The sequence below is a fragment of the Vigna unguiculata genome, chromosome 4 (genome assembly GCF_037176805.1).
Source record: "Vigna unguiculata cultivar grain cowpea cultivar isolate G323 ecotype 2 chromosome 4, ASM3717680v1, whole genome shotgun sequence".
In the NCBI taxonomy this organism is placed as follows: domain Eukaryota; kingdom Viridiplantae; phylum Streptophyta; class Magnoliopsida; order Fabales; family Fabaceae; genus Vigna; species Vigna unguiculata.
Genome location: NC_140795.1, coordinates 17,098,710 through 17,119,096, shown reverse-complemented (window position 1 = coordinate 17,119,096; position 20,387 = coordinate 17,098,710). Strand labels below are relative to the sequence as shown.

Sequence of the window (20,387 nt, the reverse complement as noted above, 5' to 3'; positions counted from 1 at the left end):
CCTTTGCTCCCACTCCCACGATGGTTTCTCCTTCTCACTCTCCCTCTATAATCAGTCCCAATTCACCAGGGATTTTTAATATGATTTTCCAGCCCCTTAGACAACTAGGTTACACTGCCCTTTTCAAATTTTATGCAAAAATAAAACTAACCTAAAAAGGAAATTTAATTTGATTTTTAACAAGGCTTGAACCCACAACCCATCAATTACCAAGTCCAATGTACAACCAATTCAACCAATTCACATTTGTGATAACTCCTACAACTTTAGGAATTTATCATCACATCAAGCATTCAATATATAACTAAAAAAAATGCATAATTTAAATAACATTCAAGTGGCATACATAGGACTCAAACCCAAGTCCTCTCACACAATCAAAGTACTCTCAACCACTTGAGCTAATACTTTTCCACGTCATAATTCCACTCATTAAATGTGTTAATTATTTAAATAACTATTTAATTTTCTCGGATCTTACACCTGGCAGCTACGAGTAACCCGTCAAGCGATTTTTGGGAATTTTCCAGAAACACGGAAATTCAAACAGAAATAGTATTTATTCATGCATTCCATAATATACATCATGCAATTTTTCACAAAAATAAACATTAACGAAACTCAGCTCCCCTAACCTAGATTCCTTGCTTTAAAATTAATATGCCTAGAGGTCTTCCTTGATCAATAATGACAACCCTTTCTCCTTTCACGAACCACACTCACTCTCTTCTTTGAATGTAGTGATAGCTTTCAGTTTTCCTCTCCTCACCTTGCTCAACAATGAGACACTCAGAAACCTTTCTTCTCACCCAAAATTGGTCTTTTAATGGTGTCTTAATTAGTAATGAAGAAAGGAAAACGAAAATGACATTATGCTAACTTAATTGCCATTCAAGGTCCATTAATTGCCCATTGTCAGCTAGGGTTTCTCTGCCTTTTCACATTCATGCCAAAACTAATTTTAGCAAAAAGAAATCTTAAATTGGGTCTACCCAAACTCAAACTCATCACCCTGCCAATATTAAGTCAATGCACAACCATTCAACCAATTCATGTTTGGAGATAATTTCTATAAATATAGGATTAAATTATCACTCATCATAATCAAGCATATCAATAAAATAATAATCAATTAATTAACACATAAATGGCATACATAGGACTTAAACTCAAGTCCTCTCACACAATCAAGTACTCTCAACCATTTAAGCTAGTACTTTTTCACATTATATCAATCAATAATTAATACCATAAAGGCTCCCACTACCCGCATTTATTAATTAATTATTTATTTAATTAATTAAATTTCACAGGTCTTACAACGTCTTCCACTTTGGTAACTAAGTTTGGTTACAAAACCTTAATCACCCATGTTTAACTAATTTATGCGCAAATTTGGGTCAACTATAAGTGTTGACTTTTGTTGACCCAACTTGACCAAAAGCCCTACACTAGCCCATGATACAAGGCTAAAAAAGGATATCATACACTACTTGACCCTTAATACAAGGTCCACAAATTCCTGCACTACTAGAGATGCTCCATGATGGTCCAAGAAAATAAGAGCTTTGTTTCTCCTTACATAGATGACTTTAGTTCTTCTAGAATATGCTTTCCCTTCATTTTCTTCTTTTCTACTCATTCAAATTCACTCTTTAATCTAAAAACACACTCTCATATCACATTTAGGATGAAAACCTTAATCACAAAACACTCTCCTCACCCCAAATAACCCTTACATGTATGTATGTAAGAAAAATAATGAAAGTTTAAAGATACACAGAAGAAGACATTTTTTGAAGTTGAAAGAAAGGGTGGGAGAAGTTGTGGGTTTAATTTTTCCACTAACATTTTAGAGTTATAAGGTTCAACTCTCTCTTCGCTAACAAAATACTAGTAACTAATATTTACCAATAAAAAAAATAGTTTTCCAAGTAAGCTCATAAATCGGTAATCAATACTCCTTTTAACAAGATTGTAAGATGAAGTGTAAGAATGAAAAGAGAAGTAAGTTCGAAGAGAGAGCACGTGGGTTTGAAGGTTAAAATAGAATACAAGCTTTTTGTCTTTGGAGAAGACAAGAAGGTTATGTAAGTATTTGCTAGGAGGAGTCTTATTTCCTTGTTAGGATAGCGCCCTCCCTCTATGTGTTTTCAGGGGACTTCTTCCTGCACCCCCAAACCTTCTCCTATACCCCCAATAATTACCCTTTTACCCTCTCTTTTCTTGACCCCCAAACCAATTCCACCTCCTCCTTCTCCTCCCGCTTCTCCTCCTCCACCCATTTCCCCGCCCTCTCCATGGGCCTCCCCCAACCCTCCCCCAACTCAACCTCCTTCGCCGTCGAGTTCGACACTACCTTCGACCACTCTCTCAACGACATCAACGACAACCACGTTTTTTATTTTAATTTTTTTTAGAAACGGATTTCGGAATCCGTTTCATACTTTTCTGAAATGGATTTCGATATTCGTTTCACAAATTTTAATTTTTTTTTGTGAAATGGATTTCGGAATCCGTTTCAGAAAAGTATGAAACGGATTCCGAAATCCGTTTCACAAATTTTAATTTTTTTTTCTAGAAACGGATTTCGGAATCTGTTTCATACTTTTCTGAAATGGAATTTGAAATCCGTTTCATACTTTTCTGAAACGGATTCCGAAATCCGTTTCACAAATTTTAATTTTTTTTTTTGTGAAACGGATTCCAATCCGTTTCATACATTTCTGAAACAGATTCCGAAATCCGTTTCACAAATTTTAATTTTTTGTTTTTGTGAAACGGATTTCGAAATCCGTTTCATACATTTCTGAAACGGATTCCGAAATCCGTTTCACAAATTTTAATTTTTTTTCTAGAAACAGATTTCGGAATCCGTCTCATACTTTTCTGAAATGAATTCCGAAATCCGTTTTATAAAAAAACATGAAATTTTATGAAACGGATTTCGGAATTCGTTTCATACTTTTGATTAGGGTCAAAAGGGTAATTATTGGGGGTACAGGAGAAGGTTTGGGGGTGCAGGGAGAAGCCCCCGTTTTCATATGTGAAATCTGTCTCAACGAATACCAAGGCCCAATAACTACTCAACCAACGTAGCTATACTTTCTACACCTCACATTGTTCACTATACTCACTCTCCATTTGATTCTAAAGTAACCCATATATCTTAATTAAATTTAAATTGAAACACAAATGAGAATTAATTATCCCCTTTAAAATCCAATAATGTACATTATCAAATAAAAGCACAAGTCCTTACAATATTAATGGAAACAAAATTATAAAACCTAATTATATAATATTTTAACTAAATCTAAAATACAATTATTATGAAAACAAAAACAATGTTTAATTTGTTGAATAAGATAAATAAAATGTTTTGACTATACTGATTCAAAGATAAATAATTCATTTTACCTTAGTTATTATTTCAAACCGATACAATTGTATTAAATAGTTATAAAATAATCTCATGATATTTCCCTTATCCTTTCATGTAATTGTAGGCAGTAAACTTATGGTCACATGCTTGATTCAATATCAATTATTTAATGTATCAACAATATCGAATCAATTTTGTAGTTATTAAAATAACTAATTCAAACACTTACAATATAATATTCCTATCATTAAAATAAAGGAAAGAATAGACAAGTAAACTCAAATACACATGAACAAGCTCATAGAAAAATAAAACGGGATAAAAGAATAAATAAACAATATTTTAGCCCAAATGAGAATAGAATACGTGTATGAGGTCGAAGCAGAAAAGAGATAAGGAAAAAACTTTCCGTAAATAAAAAAGAAAGAAAGAAAGAGTGTCTCATGTACAAAACAAAAGGAAAAACCTCGAATCTTAACATTGTTGAAGATTTTCCGTGAATTAGGAATAAGGTGAAATTATAATATTGATGTAAGATGCAATCATCACTTTACAATCTAGTAATGTAACCTCATATTCATTAAAAAAGAAGACTGAATTATAATTTATAAAATAAATTATTAAATTGTCGATGTAATTTATCATTAATGGTTCTGTTGATAAATTTTTTTGATAAATTATTATCATTGACAAAAATATCTTTTAATAACGATTCTGTTGGTCAAATTTGTTGATATAATTTATTAATAATTTAAAATTTTTAGGTTAAATTATATCTTTGGTCCCCATTTTCGTAGCAAAATATTAATTTGGTCCCTCTATTTTTTTCATCTCAATTTGGTCCCTATTTTGGGAAATTTGATGCAATCAAGTCCTTTCCGTTAGTGGTGTAATAACGATGTTAAATGGGATGTCACGTGTCGATTTCTGGATTTTTTGAATTTTTTTTTTTTAAATTTCTTAAAAAAAGTTAAAAGTTTGCCACGTGTCAAGCTGACATCGTGTCTGCCACATGACATTGATAGTGCCACGTGGCAGTGACAGTGCCACATGTCACAATTATGTCAGGTGTCATTTTCTCAATCTCAATTTGGTCCCTGTATTTTAATTTTTGTCTAGATTTAGTCTCAATTTTTGTAAAAATTGTGCAATTTCGTTCCCCTCCAAATTGAAACAAAAATTAACTTTTATATAAATGTTATACATATATTTTTATTAAATTTGATTTTTTTATTCAAGTAGATATTTTTATTATATATTTTCAACAAAACTAAGTTAATTTAAATTTTTTTCACATTCAATTTTACTTAAAATTGTTTTTAAAATTTAAATTTATTTGTTTTTGATTGTTACATAAACTAGTTAATTTTTCTTCAATTTATATAATTGTTAGTTTTACACCAACTAAAACATTTGTTAGAAATTATTGAATTTTACACATTTTAAAAATATGCAATTATTTAAAATATAAATTCAAATAAAAATATATTAAAGTATGATGTAATAAAATATCAATATAATTTATGATTTTTTTTATTATTAGCATTATTTTCTATTAACAACTTTAAAACAATTTTAAATAAAGTTTAATCTTGTTAAAAATATTTACTTGAAATATCAATTTTGATAGAAGTATTTGTGCATATTTATATAGAAATTAAAGTTGCTTTCAATTTGTAGAGGAACAAAATTGAACAATTTTTACAAAAAATAGGACTAAATTGAGACAAAAATTAAAATACTGGGACCAAATTGAGAATAGAGAAATGACACCTGGCATAATAATGACACGTGACATTATCACTGCCACACGACACGATGTCAGCTTGATACATGGCAAATTTTTATTTTTTTAAAAAAATTAGAAAAATAAATAAAAATTCAAAAAAAAATTCAAAAAGTCTAGGAACTAACACGTGGCACCCCATTTAACGTCATTACTACACCACTAACAAAAAAGACTTGATTGCATCAAATTTCCCAAAATAGGGATGAAATTGAGATAAAAAAATTGAGGGACCAAATTGATATTTTGCTACGAAAATAGGACCAAAGGTATAATATAACCAAATTTTTATTATTGATAATCAAATATTTTGCATTGGTAAAAAAAATTGTTGTAAAATTTATTGGTAATTGATTTTTTAAAAAAATCAATTGATAAATTTACCAGTAATTGAATTTTTGTTTCTAAATCTGTTGATAATTAATTTGTGATAAGTGGTAAGAGGAAGAGAAGAAAGATGAGGAGAAAGAAGAAGAGGAGGAGAAAGAAAAGAGGAGAATGGGGAGGACACTACATCATTCTTTACTTTAAACCACATGTATAAAATTAGAGCTGTCAAAATGGGTCGGAACCCGCGAGCCAACCCGACTCACCACGGGTTCGGGTCGGGTTGGGTTGAAATTTTTTTACAAATTTCAATACTGGTTGATTTTTGACCCGGCTCATTTAGAACTCAACTCATCCGTGGTGAGCCGGGTTGGCTCACCAACCCGCAGATAAAAAGGTCACACAAGTGTTTTTATTTATTTTGATTAAGTTAGACTTTACATTTGGATCATGTTAGGTTGTTTTTTTATCCAACACATAAATAATTTGTATTTTTTTTTATTTTGGTTTGTATTTGGATTGTTTAGATTTTAATTAGAATTACAATTTAGTTTTGACTGAAAAAAAAATAAAAAATAATATATTTTTTAGTTAAGTGAACCCGTGAGCCAACCCGTTTAACCTGCCAACCCATGGTGGGTCGGGTCGGGTTCGAATTTTTTTGACTCGCTAAAAAGTGAGCCAGGTTGGGTTGGCTCACTAAATCATCAACCCGTGGTGGGTCGAGCCGGGTCGGGTTACCCGTTTTGACAACTCTATATAAAATTGTTGTCTAAATATAGAAAAGACCGCAAATATATAGGTGCGACTCAAAACTACTAAAGATCACATCTTATAGACGGTCGATTATTTAGGCAATATTTTACGTAAAAAAGTGAGTAAAATAATAAAATTATGGTCTCTTATGTGTGATCTTTACCTTGTAAATCGATTTTAAAAATTGAATTAGACAAATCTTAAAACCTTTTTTGATGCAATGAATTTTTTTGAAGAATTACCGTTTGAAAACATTTATGGTGTGTTTGGATGAGACAATTCAAGAGAGTGATTCATTTATTTGGAGAATTTGAAATTCTTTGTAATGAAATGCTTTGTTTGGATAGAAAAATTAAAAAGCATTTAAAATGCATGCATTTTTTTAAAGTATTTCAATTAGTTAAATTAGAAGGAATTCAAATATCCTAAAAAAAGGTGGAATTTGAAATTCTTCTCACTCAACCTCACACTCTATATTCAACCCCAAACAGACCTGGCAAACCCGACAACCATGACAGGCTGGGTTGGATATACACTCCAGACAGATTAGACTGACCTGACAACATAAACGAGTCGAGTAGGCCCGACAACCCAGAATGGGCCCGATGACCCAGACAGATCAGGGTGACCTGATGACACACATGGGTCAGGCGGGCTTTAAAACTCAAACAGGACGGGTGAGCCCAACGACCTACACTGGTTTGGCGAGCCAGATGATCTAGAAGTGACGAGTGGGCCTAACAACCCAGATGTGTCGGGCAGCCCAGTGACCCAACCGACCCGTTGACTCGACAAGTGTAAGACCCAGGAAATTTAAATAATTAAATTAATAATTATTTAATAAATACGGGTAGTAGAAGCTTTTATGGCATTTAATGTTAATTGTTATGACGTGGAAAAGTGCTAGCTCAAGTGGTTGAGAGTACTTTGATTGTGTGAAAGGACTTGGGTTCAAGTCCTATGTTTGCCATATGTGTGTTATTTGATTGACTATTAATTTTAATTGGTTGTGTCTTAACTTTGGAATTTCAAGGGTGTGTGTTCAAATCCCGTTCATAACGAAATTGCTCTCTTTATTTTTGCTAATAAAATAGTGGTCTGAATGTGAAAGAGTGGGAAAACAACCCATAATGGTCTTTAAAATGCATTTAGAGACACTTAAAATCAGAATTTTGTTTTTACTATTTACCATAATTAAATAGTAAAAACCAAGAGAAGTTAATTTTGGGCAAGAAGAACCATCATCTTTTCTTGTTTTAAGCATAGGAAACCAGGTAAGGGGAGCTATTTTCGTGTTTTAGGTTATGTGTATGAGTAAGAGTCATATGCCCATGATTGTATGTTGGTTTGCTTTGAATTCTCGTGCCTATGTGCTGTGAATTGGTTTGTTGGTTATTTGGATGTTTGTTGGACAATGCCTTATACCCTGTTATGAATATGATGGAGGTATTATCTTTGTTGTATGATGTGTTATGGGCAATATCAAAAATTGGTGTCAAACTATGTCTAAATAATGTCCATATAACTCTCGAAGTGTTTTGGATTGCTTGGTAAATATGGAAGGAAGGAAATTGGGTTGGAATTGGTATCGGGGTGCGTGATCAGAGGAGAATGTCTGTTAATTTCACTCAAGCGAGCCAGTCTCGCCCAGGCAAAATTACCAGAAACTCAAACCCTGTTGTTGCTTGAGCATCTCGCTCAGGCGAGGGTATCTCGCCTAGGCGAGAGATCGTGAAGTGTGGAGGTTGTGCTCGAGGGGCTCGCTCAGGCGAGAGGTACTCGCCTAAGCGAGAAATTGTGATGGATTGCTTGTGGTTGCAGGACTCGCCGCCTAGGCGAGAGAATTTTGGGGTTCAGGCGAAGGGAGTTCTCGCCTGAGCGAGTAAGGTCTCGCCTAAGCGAGTTCTCGTATATTTTCACTGTCACAGGCTTGCCCAGGCGAGAGAGCCTAGCTTAAGCGAGTCAGGCTTGATTGCTTGAGCTAAAGCTTCTAGCCTAAGCAAGAATTGTGATTTGTGTGTGTTGTTTGGAGGCATTTGAGGCGAAACTTGGATCAGGGGATTATGTGCCATGAGCGGGTAGGTTCATGGATGGAGGTAATACGTGATTATATGAGTGGGGAGGTTCATATCCAGTTACTCTCGTGTAAGGATACGGGCGAGGTAGGTTCGTATGGTTCGTCTCACACTTGAGAGATGCTACGTGCGGGGAGGTACGTAGCTGGTGGATCACGTGTGTTGGACTACGGGCGGGCATGTCCGTGGAGTAGGACTACGAGCGGGGAGGTTCGTAGAAGCAGGACCACAAGCGGGCATGTTCGTGCGAGCATCATAAACCCTGAGTCCAAGGCTAACAATGTTAAGTGAATTGAAGGTTGTAAAACCTTGAGAAATTAGGAACTTGGCCAAGAACTAAATGGAATAGAATAAATGGGTGTGTTGTTGTTATTTCTGATTTATTATATGTTTACTTTATCTTTTATAAGCTCACCCTTTCTGTTTGTGTATGGCGATGATCGTGTAATTCGTTACACGGGAGCAGATAGTGATATAGGTGATGCTGAGAACGCTCAAGCTACGGAGTGAGGGCTAGCTGGGATTAAGCTAGGATTCTATTTATGTTATCACTTATGTTTTAATTTATTTTGGAAATTGTAAAGTTTTAAATGCTACGATTTTAATAAATGTGGCGCGATGTTTAAATTATTTCATTTTCCCGCGTTTTGGGAATAATAATACCGTGATGTTTATTTTCTTTTCTTTATGTATTTATTTAAATTAGTAATATTCCTTAGGGATGTTACAACAAGCTTGACCGACTCGATGACCTAGTCAGGCCTAACCTACCCGATAACTAAGACGGGCCTGAAGACCCGGGCGATACCGACTGGCCCGACGACCTTGCTAGGTCGGGCCACTCCAACGACACAGACTTGTCGAGTGTGCCCAATGACACAAGCATGCCCGACAACCCAGATGGGTCAACGTCCTAGACGGGTTGGGTCAGGTTGGGTCAACGAACTTGACGGGCATGACCGACCCGTATGGGCCGTGAGGTTGATCAGGCTTGTCTCGATCGTCAAGCCGACCTAACCTAGCCCGTCTGGGTTTCTCGACCCGACTAAGTCGTGGGGCGGCCCGACCCATCTAGCTCATTGAGCCCGTTTCAAATTTATCATGAATTCAAAACATAATTAAGCCTAAAATAAATATTTTTAAAATGAAATTTTATCTCACAAGACATTCAATTATTTTATCCAAACAAAAAATTGAAATGTAAGGTATTTTAGTTTTTTTGTCCAAACAAGTTATTTAAAAAATGAATGGAATTTAATTGCAAGTAATTCAAATACAATTCATTTCAATTTCTCAGTATTGTTGAAATGCTTTATCCAAACACAAGGTTAAATTAGAGATTCAACTCACAATAAACAAAGAGTTAAAATGATAGAAGAAGATCTTAAATATGTGTACCAGATTGTAGTTTCAATTCTTCTATTGATTTGACCATGCATTTTTGTTTCTCATTTCCTTTGTTCTTGATACAATATTTCTCCATTTCTTTTCCTTACTCAATTATTCTCTTTTGTCTCTCCCATCTCTCTCTTATATTTATATCTCATTCAGGTAACTTGGTCTCATAGGTATGGTCAACAAGAAATTGTTTGGAGAGGTTATGATTGCTTGGAAAAAGAATTCATACAAAATTTCATCCGAAATAAATCGTACCATGATCAAAAAGTAACTTTTTGTTTTAAAACAAGTCATATTTAAAGACTTTTATTTTTTTTATTTTTAAAAATAAAAAAATGAAAATGAAAAAGTATTTAAAAATGATATTTTCGGTTTGATTTTCATTTTTAACTTCATTTTCCTTATTAGTTTTAAAAGTACTAAAATTTTAATATCATAAGAAATTAATTAGTTTGGTTAAAATATTTCAAAATGAAAGTTTGTTTAATGATTTTTAAAGATACACTACAAGAAAACTATTAAATAATAACCGAAATTATATTTAGAGAACAATATATTTAATTAGGGAACAATTTCTTTGATAGTCAAAACCTTGGTTATGTTAGTGATTAATTTAGAAACCAATTTATAATAGACACTTTTCTTAGGTACCAATTCAGAGACCAATTATAATTTTTTGAAACTATTTTAGTTATCAATAATTTTTAGTTTTTAAATTGGTCACTATAGTGACTTGATTATTTTTTGTTACTAAAATTTTTCATTATTCAAAGATTTTTTTATATTAATATTTGAATTATTTAGAATTTGATAAAATGGTTTACATAATAGAAATAATATATTAATATATATCACATTTTATTCGTCTTTTTTATAACTTTATTTTTATTTTTAGTTGTGCTGGAATTTTGAAATATTCTTTTATTTTAACACGATTACTTTTATTCAGTATAAAAATGTAAAGTATCAAATATAAAACATGATGGAATTGAGTTGTAAGTTTTTCTCTTAAAAATATTTATTTTAATTATTAAAAAAAATGTAACTGTGGTATGTATTGTAAAGATCTAGAAAATAACATTTTAGAAATAATAGTGGTTTAAAAATAGCGAGACTCGATTATTTTAATATTAAAAGGTTTTAGTATGAATATAACTGTTATAAACGAGTTTCATTATTTTAAAATATATTATCTATCTAGAAACTACTTTTCTAGAGTTTCTTGACTTCTCTCTAAGGGTTTTCCTCTCTTTGCTTGTCTATTAAAGAATCGAGATCATAAGATTGATCCTCACGACGAGCTCTTCAATTTGGACCGATGAGTTTCTTTGTTCGGTAAGTTAAGTTTCAGCCCTTTTCTCTTGGTCTTCTTTTATCTTATGTTGCATGTGAGGCTTTTTTCGCTTGTATGTGTCTTTTTAATCTTCTATATGAGTCTTTGCTAATCAATGATCACAACGTTATGTCTTGATCGTTCTTGTGTTATTCCTAAGTATAGATAGAGCATCCAGTGAAACTAAAGGTGTTTTTGGTGTCTTAAAGCTTGTTGAGCAGTTTTAGCACATAGGGGAAGCTAATCTTGACTTATTTTGTGGTGCTTTTTCTATTTGATGGATGCATGCTATTGATAGATTAATTGGGGATACATTAAATATTTTTATAATTATGCTTTGATGTGTATTGTTGAGGTGATCTTTTATGATTTGGTTGAAGGTTGCATGTTAGAATGGTTGTGCTTGTTTGGATTTATCTTGTGATGTTTTAGAGAATTAGAATATGAGTAGTTGAGCAATTCAACATAAGCCCACTGTTTTAAAACTATTTTGAACCAATATACTAAGAGAGGGTGATTACGGAATTTCAATGACAAATTCTTGATGGTGGTAACTTTAATGTATGCATTGATGTATGAGATTCACTAAGGGGGTACCCTGAACTTTATAACCATTTACACTCATGTAGAGTATAATGGGTTATGTGGTGAGAATCGCAAGAGGTCCTAGTCAATAAACTTGTTTGGTCCTAGGCATGAAGGGGATTAACCTTATGAGTACTAGGGTGATAACCCTTTTGTTTAGGGCTCTATAGAGCATAAATACTATACAAGTGCACGCCTCTAGTGAATTCTTATTTCAAGGGTATGTATTCGGATAATTGAGTTTAGTGTCAACTTTTTATGTGCATATGTATATTCATTATATTTTTATCCAAGCATAGTTTATATTGGATGTGATTTAATTGTTTAAGGATAACTCTTTGGAACACTAGCTTACCCTTTTTGTGTGCTTTGTGTTTCTTGTGTTTGCTTATCTCTCTATTTTATATGACCACCTTATCGGTGTGAGCAGATGAAGTTATAAGTTTATAGGCACCTCTTAAGGATGGAGAGCCACTAGTTAGAGTAGTGGAAGATCTCAGGAAACTTTAATAGTTGTTAGTTTTTTTATTTAGCTTGTTAGTTTAGTTTGAGTGTATAAATGTTATATTTTTATAGTCCTATAGTTTATAAAACTATAATAATATGCTTTATATACTAGGTTACTTGTTTTGAATACTGTGATGAAATGTTCTATTTTATTATTTTTAAAACTACTAAAAATGGATGTTACATATATTGATGTATATTTACTTGTACTTTTATTTCTCAATTTAAACTTTAAAATTATAATACGGGCGATCCATTGTATTGTGAAACAAAATGGCGGATTATTATGGTAGCAGGGAGGGGCCGTGGCCCCCCCAAAAATTTTGAATTTTTTTTTTACAATATGTATTTTTATTTTTTTTATTATAGATATTAGGTATTTTTATTTTATTTTGTTATAAATATTAAATCAAATATTTTATTTCTTTTATAAATACAATAAATAATACTAATAAATAATAAAATATAAAATCAAATATAATAAAGAATAAAGATTAAAAAGATTTATCAAGATATTTTATATTATTTGTCTTCATTATAGGTTGTGTTTTTCATAAATTGTTTTCACATTTCATTCTCATCTATTTTTCTTTTCGTTTTTGAAAAGAAAAAGATCTATTATTTTTTCTCTTATTTCTTCTTTATTCTCTTCCATCCTCGAGGAAGAAAAGAAGAAAGTAATTATTTTGTCTCACTTGATAGTGAAATATTAGTTCAATAATTTATTTAATGAGCCTCTTTTATATGTTTATGCCTTGAGTTTCTTACAAATTGTTCTCATCTTCCATTCTTACCTATCTTCTTTTGTTTCTGAAGAGAAAAAGATCAATTATTTTTGCTCTCATCTCTCAAATGTTCTCTTCCATCCTAAAAAGGAAGGTACGTAATTCTCTTTTATCTCACTTGATAGTGAAATATTAGTTTAATAATCTATTTAATGAGCCTCTTTTATATTGATTTTTTATTTTATGAACATAGAAGAACAAATGATTGTATTGTGTGTTTTTTATAATTGAATTTTAAGTGTGGTTTGATTATCATCGAATTTTCTTTTGGTATTTATGTCTCTAAATTTTTTATTAGATTATGATAAATCATTTTTTAGTATTTTTTTTAAATAGGTATATTGATGAAGAATAAAAGAATAGATTCATTAGATTATCGTTATACTAAGTTATATATTCATTTTTATTGTGTTAGTGACAATAATGAAATGCGATGTATTATTTTGGCTCCCCCGACAATGTTGGTCAAGATCCGCCACTGGTGAAACATATAATTATGGTTAAACCTTTTAAATATAAACAAATTCATGAAAAAATATTTTTCTTGACCATAAAATATAATACAAAAATCATGATATATAAAGTATTTATCTTTAAATTTATTTTAATTCATCTTAATTTTTAAAATCTAATTTGCTTGATATTTTTAAAACTATTTGACAAAAATGGAAATAAGCAAATCTGATAAATAAAAGGTGACTTTTTTGTCCTCACTACTGTAGAAAAGTGTATTGATGACTATTAAAACAGATATTTTACTACGTCTTTCAAATTGTTGTTAAATTAGTGATAGTTAAATGTTTGTTCGAAACAACGATGGTTTCAAACCCATCACTATATTAATCCAAATCACGATAGTTTTTAAACGTCATTGTAATAAAGTTAATTAAGAGAGAAAAATATAATGACGGTTATCACGAAGAACTGTCAGTAAGCTATTAGAAAATGAAAAAAAAAAGTCAAATGTCTCATAACGACGGTTGGCAAAGAGAACCCCAAACGGTGGCGAACATGGTAGAGAAGAATAAAGGAGATTGAATGTCGGTGACGAGGCGAGCGAAGGTGGTCACGAGCAAACATAACGTAGAATAGAGATGGCAAATAAATTCATTCCCGTGGGTATTGTCCGAATCCGTCTCCGTCTTGACGGAGAATCTCCGAATTGACTGGATATGGGTATGGGTATGGAGAATCCCCAATTTTTTCAATTGGGTATGGGGATGTACATATCCCTGCCATATTACCCGTCCCCGTTTAAATTATTAAAATATTCTTAATTAATTAAATAACCATATGTACTATATGTCCATCGGTCAATCGGCCAAATCTAATTCTTAGGCCCATCGGCCAAAGTTGAAAAACTAGTACATGAAAGGCTATCGGTCGAACGGTCAAACGGCCTCACGAATAAATTATAGGACCACCGGAGAATCGGCTCTGTCAACCAGCCACGTGGCATCGTTAAACTATAAGACCATCGGTCGAACGGATCACGAATAAACTATAAGACCATCGGTCAAACGGTTAAACAAATAAGTCATGAGCCAGCCATGTTCATGCCCACCGGTCCATCGGTAGCACCTGGTCGAGCGACACGGACCCTCGATTGCACACCGGTCGATCGGACAAGTACGTGTAGCACCTAACCATAACACGACAATCAATGAACCAACCCTCGATTGATCAATCTCTTTAGACTTGTGTAGTCCTACGCATGTGTTTGTTGGTCGGCCAGACGTACATGAAGGGTTCACTTATTAAAAACAGTATAACTAACCCAGCCAAGCGGCCATCGGTCGCACGATCAGACAGTTAGTCAATCGAGTTAATTAACGATAAACGAGTCAATAATCTTGATTAAAGGATCATTGGACCGTGATTAAGGAACCCTAATCACAGGCCCACACAGAAAACTCTAAATAGGGCCCAAAGGTAGGTTGGTGAGGATCTTAATTTCGCATTTATTACAGCAGATATATTGGTACACCGATCGGTCCTTTACTGACTTAAGCATCAGAGTATTTTAGACAGGTACCCCGATCGTCATCCCACCTGATCGAGCTAAGGATTGGATTTCGTTGAAGTTACTGGAGTGGAGAAGGGTAGCGCAAGTCTGGAGAGGTTCTTTTAGTAGGCTCTTGGTCCCTACCCCGAAACACCATATATATATATATATATTATTTTTTATTTATTTTAATTATTTGGTTTGTCATGAAACTCATTCACATTTCAATTATATTTTTCATCTTATCATAACCTTTATGTAATTATGTTAAAAATATGTATGTTAATTAAAATTTTTTATGTCTCACATTTGAATATTTCTATTATTTTTTAATATTTTTATTTAATGTATATTTTTCTTTCACATGAAAATGTTTAATACTCTCAATTTAAATATTTAATAGCACAAACATTTCGTTTACTAAGTAATATAAAAAAAATCATTTACTTATTATTCTTATTATTAATTTTTGTTTCATTTGAATAAATTTTTTATTTCACTAAAACAAAGTTTTGTTATTTCTCAACCATGAGTATATATATGTTGATATTTGAAAACAAATTTTAGATTTCTAAGATATTTTTCAACTTATCATATCCTTAATTATACATTTGTTTTCCTTTGTGCGATTTCTTTCAATAGTCTCTCAAATTGTTTGTAAACATTTGTTAATTTTTAATATTTTTATTTCTTGTTTATTTTCATTATGCATAATACTATTTCGATATATTTTATCTAATTATTTTTTATTTTTTAACTCATTATCAATCATACTGTAATTTTTTCACTATAATTGTATAAATAACTTTTATTTACTATAATATAAAAATTTAATGTAATTGTCATTAATATTTTTTTATCACCATCCAACATAATTGAAGTTCAAAAGATACAAGATCTATATTAAAATTTTATTATTATGATTATTATTTGTTCTTTGTATCATTTTGATCAAATGATGTATTATAACTTTTATTAGTGTATAAAAAAGAGATTCATTAGAATTTAAAAGATTGAAGTAAACAAACATTTAAAATATATTTTAATTTGAATATTTGTTTTCCTTTTATATTTTCTTAAAAATATTTTTTAATTTTATCAACTAGGTTTCATTAATCTTTGCAAATTTAATAAATGTGTTGGTTCTCATGGAATTTTATTTGGTATTATAATCTAAAATGTAAAAAATTATAATTTATTTTAAACTTTTATTATGATTATTATTTGTTCTTTGTATCATTTTGATCAAATGATGTATTATAACTTTTATTAGTGTATAAAAAAGAGATTCATTAGAATTTAAAAGATTGAAGTAAACAATCATTTAAAATATATTTTAATTTGAATATTTGTTTTCCTTTTATAATTTCTTAAAAATATTTTTAAATTTTATCAACTAGGTTTCATTAATCTTTGCAAATTTAATAAATGTTGGTTCTCATGGAATTTTATTTGGTATTATAATCTAAAATGTCAAAAATTATAATTTATTTTAAACTTTTATTATGATTATTATTTGTTCTTTGTATCATTTTGATCAAATGATGTATTATAACTTTTATTAGTGTATAAAAAAGAGATTCATTAGAATTTAAAAGATTGAAGTAAACAATCATTTAAAATATATTTTAATATGAATATTTGTTTTTGGTTTATATTTTATAAAAAATATTTTTAAATATTACCAACTAGGTTTCATTAATGTTTGTAAATTTAAAAAATGTGTTGGTTCTCATGAAATTTTATTTGGTATTATAATCTAAAATGTAAACAATTATAATTTATTTTAAACTTTTATTATGATTATTATTTGTTCTTTGAATCATTTTGATCAAATGATGTATTATAACTTTTATTAGTGTATAAAAAAGAGATTTATTAAAATTTAAAAGATTGAAATAAACAAACATTTAAAATATATTTTAATTTGAATATTTGTTTTTCTTTTATATTTTCTAAAAAATATTTTAAAATTTTATCAATTATTCATAATATTTGCAAATTTAATAATTGTTTTAGTTCTGATGAAATTTTATTTGGTATTATAATATAAAATATAAACAATTATAATTTATTTTAAAATATTTGATATCGAAGAAACAACCATCATTCTAATATTGAATATTTGATAATATTATGTTTCCTTTATCATAATTTTTTTTATTTTATAAAAATTAATTAAAATTAATATTGAAGTAGTAAGAAAATGGGTATGGGTATGGGTACGAGATTATACCCGTTACCCGGTGGGGATTGGTCAAAAGTTTAATACTCGTTGGGTTTGGGTATGGGGATGTAATGAATTTTTTTTACGGGGATAGGTATGGAATAGCGAAACTCGTGCCCGCCCCGCCTCGTTACCATCCCTAGCGTAGAAGGAGTTTGAACTAGGCAGCAGAGGAGAGACCAACTTTGCGAACAAACTGATCCTTTCAACAACTATGACTTGCGGAAGGAATGACGACGATTGCGACCTAGGGAAGGATGAACGCCAATAATGAAGAACGACGACAACCTCTTCAACGGCTATTGAGCAACGATGACAAGATTGTAAGTGGCAGGCAACTATAGACACTACAAAAAAACGTGTAAGTAGCGACAATTATTTTTGTATTTTATGTCATTTTTAACCGTCGTTATTTACTTGAGCGACGTTTTCCAGAAATGTCGTAATTCTTGTCGTCACAAAGTATAATATGGCGGTTTAAGATGAACCGCCGCAGTAACCGTCATTTTATACTATGTATACAATGACGATTTAAAGAGGTAAACAACGTCAATTAAAACTGACGTAGTATTTTTAATAGAAAACAAATTCAATGAAAAAAATGACACTTAAAACTGACATTATTAATAGAAAACATAATTTTAATATTTAATTATTTATTTTTTTATTATTTATTATTTTTCACATGTATTTATACTTTCATAATTTAATAAAATTTATTTTTATGATAGTATAAAATATATAAAAAATTATAACACTATAAAAAAAGAAATTAATAGACTAAATTATTTTATTATCAACATAACATAATTACACCAAAGTACCAAAATATTCAATTATCCAAAAAAAAAGACAACATTAAAATTTCATAAGACAATTATAAAACTTGCACGGCTAATTCTAAGTTGTTTTGCTTCCACCACTTGAACTTAGTATATAGTATGGAGATGGCACACCGCTGCCAACATTCGGTGCCTACAATAAAAAAAGAATATAAGTATATATGAATAAGTGAAATTCAAATAAATAAAGAGATCCTTACAAGGAGAAAGGTGTTCTATCCTCTAAACAATAAAATGAAATAATTAATTAAAATAATTAGTAAACCAAAAAATATAAAATAAAAGAGAAAACACACCCTTTACCTTCCTTTGGGGCTAATAAGATATTCTCAACCAATGTAACATGAGTTCTAGAAATTTGCGGCTTAACTTCTTCAAGTAACAATACTTTCTCCAAATGCCAACACCTTGCTCAAAATTCACCGTGTTTCGCCCTTTTTACCAGTTTTAGAATTTTGAAGAATCCATAGATACCTCAGGCTGGAACTAAGCACGTCACCACGAGCCATAGCTTTTGCTTGGGCTATTCTCTGTTTGAATGTATGAATCATCTCCTCAACCTATATAACAAAAAAAGTTCAGAATTATGTGTGACTTCCCCTTCAAAAATGGCAAAGCTAATGAAAATGGGTTGAAATAGATATAAAACATGTAACACAAATCGAAGGAAAAAGTTTTATAAATTAGTGTATGCGCTTAACTTTTATTAGATGCATTTTCCAAATAAAAAGGCATCCCTGCCTTGGCCGTGGCTACACCTAGATGAAGGTAACCAATGAATCATTATGAAGAAATGGATCATGCATTATTAACGAGCCCACTCCACAGTTGTCTTGTGCATGCCATTGCCTTCACTTTTGGAAAAAAGCTTATAAACGATTCTGTGGCAGCTGCACAACAAATAAAAAAACCATCAAAACAATTATACTATATAGAATTATGATTGATTGAAAAAATGGCAACACCAAGAGCCTTATTCTTTTGGCTTTTTTTCTTTTCTTAAAGCATCACCGTCATGGTTTTTATTTGCTTTGTTTATTTAGTATATAACCTCCTTTCACATTGCACAAAGACAAATGCACCAATCTATATTGGTTCCCTTATTTTGCTCCAGAAAGGATATCTAAGTAATGAGCACCAATTCCACCTATATAACTGCTACCACCACCCAGGCCCCTACTTAAATACACTAACGAGTATGAGCTGCCACCAACCTACAGCGTGGGAAAAAACAATAAAAGAATCACATCTAGAGCACCTAATAGAATTTAACATTATGAAGTGAAATACAAAAGTTTAAATATATTATCATTTCGATGATTTGAAGTATATGGACATGACGAACATCAGAGTGTTAATGCCTGAGACAACATAAAACTCGTCAACTTCGTTTTCCCAATACTAATTTGCACCTTCCAACTCTCTATATCCTGTTAACTTTAACAAGGAACACATCCTGACTTCATCAATATCCACAATCGCACTAGCCTTAAAATTATATGTTGAAATAATAACTATAACAAGTAAGATAAAAATACCTTGGGGATGGTGAAGCTCTCTTTAACTGAGGGGAGGAGACCGACCATGCCTAGCAATCGTTACTGCTGCTTCAGCGAGACTGTATGATAAAAAAATTAAAAAAGTAACATTATATCACAGCACACAACTCATAAAACACAAAAAGAAAAAAGAAAACCTAAGAGACCCTTAACCCCACAAAATCAAGATTTATAGAATCACCACAAGCACATTGCAAAGAGGAAGGAGGAAACCCACTATAAACCCTAGCTCCTCTGAACCAATCTTGTCAAGTCTGATGGCAAAGCGTTTAGCCTTTGAGGGCCTTTTGCACCATCACAATTTTGGTGTCGAAAGCGTCACCTTCTGCGCAACGCGACTTTTCCCGATTAAGCCAACAATGAAATCACTTTCATGAATAGGAAGAACTTGTTGGCAAGGGAATGGTGAGAGTGGGAGCAGAGAGTGAAGGAAAGGAGAAGCCCTTCATTTCAAGACCCTAAATTAAACCCTAAGTGGTAAAGAGAATGATAGAGGGTAATGGGCGAAATTTGAAAATAAGGGCCTGCGAAAGTTAAAAAATATCAAGTGAGAGGGAAAGTGAAAACAGAGAAAAAGTAAAAATAAAATATTGAGATATATTGAAAAAATGGCAATTAAAAACGTCATATTTTGTGTCTAAAATATGACAATTTAAAAAATGGCAATTAAAACAGTCATATTTTATATGTAAAATATGACAGTTCTCTAAATGTCGTATTATACGGTAAAAAGCGGTAGTTTTAAACAACCGTCACATTAAAAACGTCACAATTTACATGTTTTTTTGTAGTGAGAGAAATAATACAATGAAAAACT

The 20,387-nt window shown here is 31.3% G+C and overlaps 1 long non-coding RNA gene across 2 annotated transcripts; it reads right to left on the bottom strand.

The window, feature by feature from the left end:
- Nucleotides 1–17,945: 17,945 nt before the first annotated feature.
- Nucleotides 17,946–20,060, bottom strand: LOC114181586 (uncharacterized). Of its 2 annotated transcripts, XR_014994207.1 has the most exons (5): nucleotides 19,788–20,060; nucleotides 19,550–19,629; nucleotides 18,713–18,901; nucleotides 18,315–18,571; nucleotides 17,946–18,144 (listed from the first exon to the last, which is right to left on the bottom strand). It is a non-coding gene; the product is annotated as an uncharacterized LOC114181586 (long non-coding RNA). The 2 variants fall into 2 exon arrangements; XR_003603855.2 differs by having other exon boundaries at nucleotides 18,315–18,901.
- Between the last annotated feature and the right edge of the window lie 327 nt (nucleotides 20,061–20,387).